Source organism: Lepisma saccharinum, chromosome 17, assembly GCF_977018435.1.
Source record: "Lepisma saccharinum chromosome 17, izLepSacc3.1, whole genome shotgun sequence".
In the NCBI taxonomy this organism is placed as follows: Eukaryota; Metazoa; Arthropoda; class Insecta; order Zygentoma; family Lepismatidae; genus Lepisma; species Lepisma saccharinum.
The window spans coordinates 45,994,338-46,005,888 of record NC_139245.1 but is presented as its reverse complement, the minus strand read 5'-3'; the positions used below and the strand labels follow the sequence as shown (position 1 = coordinate 46,005,888).

Genomic DNA, 11,551 nt, shown 5'->3' with positions numbered 1-11,551 from the left:
AAAGTATCAATACTAAGCAGCGTGACTTCCTGACTACAAACACACAACTTTGTCGGGTCCAACATCCCCTCCCCCCATGCTCCCCAACAAGCTTCCGGCCAGCAGTGTCCTGGATTTTCACTTACGAAGTAAAGCAACCCTAATCATACCAAAAGTTGATCCATCCCTCCCCCCACCGTGAACTATATATACGTCCATGTGTATAACAATATCCCATACTGAAATGGTACGATATAATTATTTTGAATTTTGTACTGCGAAAAAAACCGCCTCATCTCGTTACCCCGAACTCATTACTTGGTTCTTTCACAACTTCACCACTAAGGATCTTATCGAGACGAGACATGGCAGCCTTGGTCTCGTTCTCGTTGAGAGTTGTAAATGTCTGTCTAGTGTTTATTTGTAAATGTCTCATTGACAGTCTCGTCTCAATTTATAAACATCCGTCTCGGTTTGGGAGGGCAATTCTCGTTCTCGTCTCAAGTCTAGAAAAATATAGAATTAACAACGTATGCAAAGGCTTATCATTATAAATACAAAAAAAAAAAAACTTTCTTAATATTTTTATTATTATTTTTATTTTGACTCCTCGTTTCGACGGTACAGCCCTCGAAAACTAAATATTATCCTGCTTATATATGCAAACCAAACTGCAGATTCAGAATTACCAGGAATGAACTGGCGTTGTAATTATTATACACAAAATTCATGATTTATCTGAGGAAGTCGCATGTTCCAGGTTTGACTCTCGACCTGGGCATGACTGTTTCCTTGTGAGTGACATTTCATTGAACTGGAAATTGTTACATGGGAGGATGTTTGCTCGAGACTTTGGGAACAGCTAGGGGGATGCTTCTATTGTTAATGTTAGTGTTGATACGAGACGAGGCATGTTCCGTCTCGTCTCATAAAAGGAGATGGGACAAGTGAATGTTTTCGAAATGAGATGGGACAGAAGACAAAGTTCGTCTCTTATCATGGCAGCTTGGGTGATACTTAGATTGTGCAGTTGGTGGTAATGTGTGTGTGTGTGACTTCGAATACTGCTTGTAGTTATTCATCTTCATTGTAGCGATTTGCCAAAAGTGGGAAGAAATGTGATGTTAGAGATGATACATAATAAATTAATCATGTGTTCTCACCGTTGCGGTTAAACAAAGTGAACGGAAAAGCGACGTAAAAGTAGGCTAAATACAAAAATTTGCAATATATATTAACTGAAGAAAACTGTCATTTACTGTAGGAAATTTAAAAACTCGCCGTACCTTTTTATATCGTATCACCTCTTATATTGCAGAAATTGGCGTGTAAACCAGTGTGTTCTAAAAGTATTATCTTAAAATTTGTGAAGAAAATATTCCGACGAAAATAATTGTAATTCCAGAAAAGGCATTCCTATAACATGAAGTTCTTGCCAGTCAGAACTAACCTATGTATTCGCAATGAACAAGGCTGTTCACGTGTTCAGCCATTGACTGTTACAAGGTTTGCTTTGTCACCCTAATGGGAAAACTCTCTACCGAGTGGCTGAATTATGGTAAATACTACTATACTGCTAGGACATAATTCATCTCCAAGAAATGGAGCACAGATTTCTGCACTGGAAGTTGTAAGATACTTGTTTTACACAGTAACACGTGAATTTGCTGTCGATTCCGCGGCTCATGCTAACAGTGGCGATTTCTCTGGGTGTGTAAGTCGTGTGTTAACGGCCAAAGGAAAATGAAATAAAGAAGAAAGTATCTGTACTTTTATAAATTACGATTTTGAGCGTTTTCCTTCAATTGTCAGTCTCGAGAGCCCGGTAGTTTTCGAACGCGGCGCAGCGCGCAGTGCTTGTCAGGCAGGCAGATCGGTCCCGCACTGCCAGGACGTTGTGGAGGAAATACAACGTCTTACCACTGCCAAAACATAGGATGACCGCGCATGCGCACCCTGCCACCCACCAGCATGGTTACCTTCTCAAGGCGTTGTATTTGTTCCCAACGATTTGGCTTTCATTCGCCCCGCGTTCCGCGTTGTTTTGCTCGTGATTGTTGTGAATTATTTTTTAAACGTGTGGTGTGAAGTGATGTGATGTGATTATTTTAAGATGGAGAATAGTGAAAGTGTTGTGCAAAAGTGTTTAAATAATTCATTTGCTTTGCTTTCGTATTCAGAAAAGAAACAAGTAATTGACAATGGTCGACCATGTCCGAATCTCACGATGTCAACATGTGTTAAAGGAAAACGTGGTGCTGGAAAAGGTTTTGCGAGACATTTTCGAAAAGAACTCTATGAAATTTCAGACAGGCTTTGCGGGTGTGATGTGTGAATAAATTTTACTGTTGGACATGTTTATTATTCTAGACTAAAAAAGTGTTGGGAATTATGAAGGGTATGCGGATTTGAATCATCTCAATACTGCAGTCTGAATTGCATCTTTATAGTTTCTTTAAATTTAGTCGTTTTGTTGCCACCCCTACTAGAATTGACGTTCTTTTGGATACTCAACGAAAAGCTGAAATAGAGCTACACAATGAAAAAGTAAGAAAGAACAGGGAAATATTAAAGAGGTTGATTACCGCCGTCTGCTATTTAGCAAAGCAAGAACTGCTATTCCGAGGCCATGAGGAAAATGCAGCATCTCTAAATAAGGGCAATCTCATGGAATTCCTTATTGCAAGTGCCGAATTTGATCACTCATTAAAAGAACATTTATTAAATTCTACAGTTTCTCGCGGTACTTCGGCAGGCATTCAAAATGATTTAATAAATTCAGTTTCGGATGTTCTGAGAGATGAAATCTAAAATGAAATTCAAAACACAGACTTTGTGGCTATCATGGTCGATGAAACATCAGACATTAGCAAAAAATCTCAGGTGTCAACAGTGTTACTTTTTTTTCGGTCTCACAGAAAAAAGTCATTGAAAGATTTCTTGGATTTCATGACATGAGCGCCAATAAAACTGCAGGAGCTCTTTTTAGTCACGTGACTGAAATAATGGATAAATTGATTGCCCAGACATCCGATGGATATTCTGTAATGAGTGGTCATTTGAATGGCCTTCAAAGTAAAGTTTTGGAAAATTATCCGAAAGCTTTTTTTACGCATTGTTATGTTCATGTCATGAACTTGGTGCTGCAACAATCGTTAGAATGTAACAAAGAGCTTAAGGTGTTCTTTTGTGGTCTTAAATCACTATCTACGTTTTTCTCTCATTCTCCAAAGAGGTTACACGAACTTTCTGCTTTCATGTCCAGAAAGCTCCCGTCATTAGTTCCTACCAGATGGAATTTTACCTCTAGGCTAGTGTGGACAGTCAATGACAACAGAAAAGCACTGCTTATGTTTTTTGAACATGTTAGTGAAAGTGGAGACTTCGATCATTTGACTGCAATGACTTCAAGAAGATTTTCTAGCTTCCTGAAGGATTTCGAAAATATATTTTAAAAAAAGGCTTTATCCAACTTGCTTGCCTTTTCAAGCTGTTGTGATCACATCACCCCCACTCACGACCGGATCCAGAAAATGTGGGGCGTTACCCTCACACCCCCTATACGCCTTCATGGCGTGGTGCTAAGCACAGGAGAACGCTTTACCTTTACCTTTTAGCTTGCCTTTTCAGACTATTATTCAGTATATTGCAGTTGATATTTTGTATTGCAGTAATAAAATAACTGAATTTCAACAACAGCTGAAAAAGGAAAGTGAGAATTTTGAAACACTATGGAATTCTATAACTGGTGCAGTAGAAGAGGAAGAGGTTGTTTAAATGAAAGGAGGCGACTGAAAAACGAATCACAGAAAGACCACTGCCGGAGGCTTTACTTTGAAATCATTGATAATATCAGCAACCAGATAACAATTAGATTCGCATCATTTGAAAAATTGCAATATTTTGATTTACTAAATCCCACAAAACGGGGCTACTTGAATAAAAGAGAACTTTCCTCACCATCTCGTACATAAATTGCAAGAAATTTATGGCAGTCTGTTTAATTTATCCAAACTGCAGAATGAACTTTGTGTTTGGTATGCTTCCGGTAAAGGATCAGAGAAAACACCAATTGAGATTGTAAATTATCTACTGGACACGAATCTAGTGGGTGGGTTTACGGAAATATATAAATTAGCAGTGTTGATCGCAACAATTCCTTCCACGACGTCATCTGTCGAGAGATCGTTCTCATCACTGAAGAGGATCCAAACATTCTGCCGATCTACTCAAACTCAAAAACCGATGACGAATTTAAGTCTTATTTCCATCGAGAAAGAATTTACTTTCTAAGCTGCGAGAAGGGGATAAATCCAAATTTTATGAGGCGGTTATCAGCGCATTTCTCTCTAAAGAAAGAAGAATAGAGCTGGAATTCAAGTAACTGTAAGAAATGAGCAGTTGATTTTTCAAAATTTACTTTTTGGAAGAATAAACGAAGGGTAAGGGATTTTTCAATGAACGGGTCATTCTTATGTCCACGGTGTTTTTTGTAGGGGTGATGGGAGTTCCACCAATCCCTCTGGTTGCAAACTCGTGCTTTAAAAATTAATTGTATGGCGAAGTATTGAATATTCATTTTCTCGTTTAAACAGTCCTTGCTTCTCCTTACCCTTCAAATATATTAAATTTTAAATGAAATATTTACTTCATTTAAAATAATTTATGTAATTTAATGTTTTTCTAAATATTTATAAATTTGCACCAAAAAGGTACGGAGAAAATTTGTAATATTGGTTCACAGAAATTAGAGGGGGAGGGGTTAGGTACGGAGAAAATTTGTAATATTGGTTCACAGAAATGAGAGGGGGAGGGGTTAACATTCCTTCTTTGCTAACGCCTTAATTTCAGGGTCAGGAGACGCCACTGCATGCTAAGTTGACGGGACGAGCAAAAGCCCCGCCTACACGCATTTCTAAGTGATGACGTCAGAGGACCTCCTGTCTGTGGAGAGGACGTTTCCAAATACGTGACGTAGTAGGTGAATTTCAGCGGTGTTTGAAGGCGTGTTTCTCGAGAACCGAAACAAATATCGCCGAGATATTTTGCACGTCTCATGTTTGTGTCATTATCTGTAAAATGAATGGATTTAAAACGTTTTTCATGTCAAAGTGGAAATGTCCATTCTCCAGCTACACCACCATACAATACTACTTTATTAAATTGGCCACAATTTGAGCAGAAACCAGAAAGTTTCACGTTTCCGGATTCCTACAAACTTATGAGTGAGAACTAGTATTTCTACACCCATTGTCCAACAGAAAATGAAAGGTGGACATATATATCATGGACCTTCATAAAGGCACAGACAAAGTGCCTTGTGATAAAGGTGTGATCAAATCGAAACCGACACTTAAGACAAATACTCTCTGTACAACAATATCTTAAGAAACGACAAACAGACAATTTAGGAATAAAACGTAATGATGTAATGCGGGGCAAATACAGTATATTGCCCTTTGTAGATAAGGTTTAGCATAGTGCGAGGGCAAAAGTGGCGAAAAGTGTGGAGGGCAACTGCCCCCCTAGGTATTCGATTCTTGTCTGTTCTTCTTTACCCCGATTTCCATATCACCGAATCCTCTTCCATCCCCACTCCAAAAAAAGAAAAAAAGATAGTTGATTCATAGTGACTTACGATTCTGAAATAATTGTGCAATTTTCACATCACAGGCTATCGGTAGGTTGTCGATGTAATGTAGTGTTATTTTTCTGTCAGCTTCAAAAGTTCTTCACAACAATGACTGGCAAAACTGTTCTGTAAAGTAATCTGTGCATAAGTGTTAAGTCGTTGTCTGTGTTTTCATAATAACAATAAATTTTATTTATAAAAGATAAAAACTATTGGTAAGTATTACAATTTTCGTTACATAATTTGTTCATAGCAAGAGTAATATAAATTTAAGTGACATATGTAAATTGGTTTAGTAAATTGAATTGTTAGGCTTGGTGAATGTGCTTTTTTATCTTGTGACAATTCCTTCACGGAATTTACTTTTGGATCTTGTTAAATCAAGAAAAGCTTTTACAGTTACGCAAAATTGTTATTATTACTACTCGGTGAAATTAGAAAATCTAGGCGAAAATTCCGACTGATGTATGCTTTCGTGGTATTTTTTTTTCTGTATTTCCCGAACCAAGTGTAGCGGTATATCTTTTGCTAAAGCAAAGAGTATGTTGCATAAAACTGGAAGATCCAAGTTCCGCTTGTGTAATTCCGATATTATAGGATACATACATATTTTGGTACTATTATCGTATGGGTGAAACACCTACGAATCATATATTTCGGACTTCTTTACATTGCTAACGTGTTGCGGAACATTTCTTAAGGCGAAATAATGCATTTCTAACTAAAATAATGTTTATTTTCTCTATTTACGAGTACTTACTGTTACTTGTTGTTTCGAATCTGTAACACATTATGGCCGTCATAGCATACAGGTTTAGGGGGCGTTCTGAGAGTGTTTTGTCGATTTATGCAGTGGTGCAACCTCGTTCACCGGAAAATATCTACTTTCGTGCCCCTATTTGAAATTATGCTAATACGTCGCATTTACGTGTAGAACTTGTAAAATAACCTTGCGATTTACCACGTTCATTGTCCATACACAGCAATTCGGAACCATCTTTCTTTCGCAATTCGGAACCATCTTTCTTTCGCAATTCGTTAATGCTCTTCCTTTACGCAGAACACTCTTGCAAACTTCAATATTGACGTCAGACGAGGAATGCCTACGTGGTTAGGTTAGGCCTGTTAGGTTAGGTTCCATTAGCATAAATACAAAGAAAAAATAATATTTTCGCTAAGAGACGCGTTACCTTTTTATTGCCTAACATGAAAAAGGTCTCTCCTGTGACGTCAGAACACAATGTTGCTAGAGTGTTGTGCGATAAGTGACACCATTCGGGTCGGAACCATCTTTCTTTCGAAATTTGTTAATGCTCTTCCTTTACGCACAACCATCTTGCAACCACCCATTCGGGTCGGAGCCATCTTTCTTTCGTAATTCGTTAATTCTCTTCCTTTACGCACAACAATCTTGCAACCTTGAATATTGACGTCAGACGAGGAATGCCTACGTGGTTAGGTTAGGCCTGTTAGGTTAGGTTCCATTAGCATAAATACAAAGAAAAATTGTAAAAACAGCTCTCTCCTGTGACGTCCGAACACAATGTTGCTACAATGTTGTGCGATAAGTGACACCCATTCGGGAAATATGGCTTGTTCCGAATTCGACAGGTGGTTCTAGTGAAAACACGGCGAGGCTGAAACACTGGCATCGTCTTAACACACGGAACATTGCACTCTCATGCAAAAAGCAAATGGCGGGAGCAGAAACAGCGTGTCGGACAGAGATTTTCGCAGAAAACAAAACGCATTCACATTAAAATGGATCAAATCTACATTCAGGAACTTCCAAAACGCTCAAGAAAATGATTTCCGTAAGTACTTTCTCCTGTAAATTTGAAGGAAATTTGAAGGAATCCGTTTTACCCATACGATAATGTTACCCATATTTTTCACATAATCTAATTCTCTACATGTCTATGAGCACACACTGAACATGTTTTGTTACCCTTGTCAAGTTGGCCTCCCACCAGAAGGTACAAACTATTGTTTTTGTGGTTTTGTTTAATATCTCGGTAACACTTTACTATACCGGAGACGGATTTCTTCAAATTTACAGGAGAAAGTACTTATGCAAATCATTTTCTGTAGCGTTGTTTATGTTCGGGAATGTAGTTTTGATCCATTTCAATGCAAAAGCATGTGATTTTCTACGAAAATCTATTTCCGACTTGCTATTGCTGCTGCCGCCATTTGCTCTCTGCACGAGAGCGCAATACGCTCTCGTATTGTCGGTATATGCTAAATTGAACGAAAGGAGTGCTAATGGAACCTAACCTAACAGGCCTAACCTAACCTAGTAGGCATACCTCGTCCCCGTGATGGTTCATGGGGCTATCGTGAATTTTTGGGCTAACATCTTAGGTTTTTGGGGCTGCCCGTGGAAGGTTGGAGCGATTTTACAATACAGGGAATTTCTCCATTTTGTTTGAAATTCGGCATACTCACTAATTTTGGCCCCCTAATCACGAATTTGCAGTCAAAATTTGGCGCTCACACGTGGAAATAGCAAAATAATCTAAATTAAGTTCTTACTTCCACACCCTTGATTTCCAAATTTCCCGCCGATTCCGGGCTCTGCCCCTGGGGTAATTGACCTATCGCCCCCAACCGCTATCGCGGCCCCGCCTATATCTATAGAGTCCCTGTTAAAGGCATGTTAGAAATTGGCCGGATTCACCTGCCCCCAAATAAGCGCCAAATTTTAAGTGCAGATTCGTGATTACAAGGCCCAAATTATAAACAAATTGGATAAATTCCCTGTATTGTTAAATTATACCATTCATTATTTCACCTAAAGAAATGTTCCGCAATGCAGAATAGTATGTTAGCAATGTAAAAAATTGCGAAATAAATCATTGATAGGTGTCTTACCTACCGACTGCTGGCCTCCCTCCCATGTGGGCCACCAGGGGCCCGTGGAGAACTGCAACCAGATTAGGGAGATGGACGACCCCTATATGCTTACGTGAGTAGGTTAGGCGGGTCAGTTTCGGAGTTCTTACCATTATAATTACGCTCCTATGTGTTCAATGTGTAACTGTTTATAGGTGTAAAGTAGGTTAGGATTGTTAGGTTTGGTTACCGTAGTACTTTTACACTTTTCCTTACCTTCCTTATTTTCTATGTGAAGAGAATGATTCAGACTGGCCACTAGCATATCTTACTTTGGTAACAGTTTAGTATATCGGAGACACATTAAAATCGAATATTTTGTGTTTCGCATGGTTCGTACTTACCAATTGTGTATTGTGGAACATAGTTCAAGGTGCCATTATGCTTTTTATTCCTTTCTTCGCTTCTGTAACACACAATATGGCAGGCACATCTTGACTCATGTTGTGGGTATGCAGTGTTTCCAACCTTTTTGACTAAAAAATACCTACTATTGTGTTTGTCACGTGTGCAAATAGTACATTATGCACGGGTAGCTGAAGGATAGCCCCACGAACCATTTCCGATAAGGTTAGGTTTGGTTAGGTTAGGCAAGTATAGTTAAAAAAAGGGTGTTAAATGTCTGTTATATCGGAGACACATTTCTTCATTTTTACAGAAGAAACTACTTATGGAAATTAGTTTCTGTAGCATTTTGAAAGTTCGTGGAGGTATTTTCTCACCGTAGAATGCTGTACGACAAGGTATAAGCACTTTGAATATAATAAACTTGCATTTTGTGCAAAGCGAAGACATTATGCCGTTGTTTCCATTATGTACCTGCACATGGTGCGAGCGTCGTAAGTCACGCGGTCTCGCCAGTGTTTCCAAAAAGTGCCTTTTTTTTACGAGAATTTTTTTTTTTAGCTATGCTTACCTAATCTAATCTTGCTGGAAATGGTCCGTGGAGCTGTCGTGAATGGTTTTTGGGACTATCGTGAATGGTTTTTGGGGCTATCCGTCAATGGTTTGTGATGTCATAATGAACACGAAAGTAGGAATTTTTCAGTTAAGAAGGTTGAAACACTGCATGCCCACTCCAAATCGACGAAACACAAGTACGACGCGCGATGATCCACAGCTGTGCGTGCCATATTGTATGTTCCGCAATGGAAGAAAGGAACCTAAAGAATTACTCGTAATGTGAAAAATTGAAGTTATTTTCGTGTAAAAAGCATAATGGCACCTTCAACTATGTTCCGCAATACACTATTGGTAAGTATGAACCATCCGAAACACAAAATATCTGATTTTAATGTGTCTCCGATATAACAGACATTTACCAAAAGGGGGTTGGAAACACTGACAGGGGCTTACGTCATCAAACATACGGCACATTTGGTTCATGTAGTTGAAGGTAATGGAGGCAAGAGCTTTAGTGCATCGGAGAAATATTTCTCTTGAAAAATACATGTTAGTGAACATTAAATTTACTTCCACAACCAGTTCCAGCATTCTAAATGCATTGCTCTCCCTTTTCAGAAAGTTGCAAAGTTACACAATCGGAACTGCAACCAACAGAAACCATTCAGTTAAAAAAGAGAAAAAGAACATGTTTAAGTAGACTTCTAAAGTACTTTTTTGTACTTTTCAAGACCCCTTTGTGTTGTGTAGCTAGTTGCAAGTTCTAACATTTCTCTTTTGTGCATGAAGTCTGTATGAATCCAGGGTCTGATTATTTATTTTTACCCGGGTTCGATCCCCGGATGGTTCAAGTCTGGGAACTTTTCTAACGTTGGAAGCGGCCCTGGCACCCACCCAGCGTCGAATGACATGGGTGGGTACCTAGGGGAAACTCTAGGGGGTAAAGGCGGTCAGGGGCATGATGCTGATGACATCACCCCCACTCACGACTGGATCAAGAAAGTGTGGTGCATTACCCCCACACCCCCTATATGCCTTCATGGCGTGATGCTAAGCACAGGGGGACACTCCCCCCCCAGAAGGATAAGGTAGGCATCAAGTGTACTGAAAATGAACATGAAAGTAAGATTGAAGTTTGTAGAATCTAATTGTGCATTTGGAAGTTGCAGATGTCACATTTTCAACATATACACATATTTATTTATTAATTATTAATGAACTCAACTCTCTGATGCTCACTTAAATACTTTACATTACAATTAATGGTGCATATACAGTTAGGATTAAAGTGCTACACAAGTTATGTAACGTGCTTCAGTCAGCAGTGTTTGGAAAGCTACTTTTTAAATAATAACTTGTTACAGTTACTTTCTGCTGGAAATTTTCTTCCAAACATTTACATACAACTGGTGATCATTAATTGGAATAAAATAAACATGTGAAGATGTAAATGTGTTTTATTTAAGCTTCTGGTTCGTACATAATATAAGTCTTCATACATTTATATTATTCAGTTGAGGCGGAAGGTATTACTGTAGGGAGGAGACAAATTACCAATCATTCCTTGGGGGGACAGGAGAGGGGTTCCAGTTTAAGATAGGAAAACCACTTTTCCAATTCCCCATGACAATATATAATACATATTTTAAATTGTTCATTTCAAAATGAAGATAATGGCATTCCAGGAGTTGGCACACTTATTACTTACAAGCTGTTATACTAATTTCTTAAGAGTTGGCAATCTTGCTCGCTTTCTTGAAGCACACAAGGGGTACCATGAGTTTAGCATAGCAGTCGTCTAGCATGAATACCGTCAGTGTTGCGAACCCTGTTCCCAGAGTGGAATCTTCACAGGAACGGAATTTTTCACTTATGACAGGGAAATTTTCCCTCTGGGCCAAGCACACCACTTGCAGACAATTAGGACAAGAGGGCGAGGTCGTTGACCTCTTCAAACAACCAGAGTAGATGCGGGGAAGTTGGGGAGTTCGTTGGCTGTCCGATTATGGTATTGGTATATGCTTATGACCACACCTAAAAATATCCGAACTGACAAATGACGCCAGGTATTCTGTTCTGTAGTGGAAACGCGTTTGGTTCATTTCCGTGGTACACTGAACTTTTTCCTTTCAAGGCAGCTCG

The 11,551-nt window shown here is 38.9% G+C and overlaps 1 protein-coding gene across 1 annotated transcript in view; it reads left to right on the top strand.

Moving 5' to 3' along the window:
- Window positions 1-5,741: 5,741 nt before the first annotated feature.
- Window positions 5,742-11,551, top strand: part of Rcd5 (microspherule protein Rcd5) — a 65,356-nt gene continuing 59,546 nt past the window's right edge. The window contains exon 1 of the mRNA XM_083139405.1: window positions 5,742-5,826. The gene's annotated coding sequence lies outside the window, so the exon portion shown is untranslated. The remainder of the gene's footprint in view (window positions 5,827-11,551) is intronic.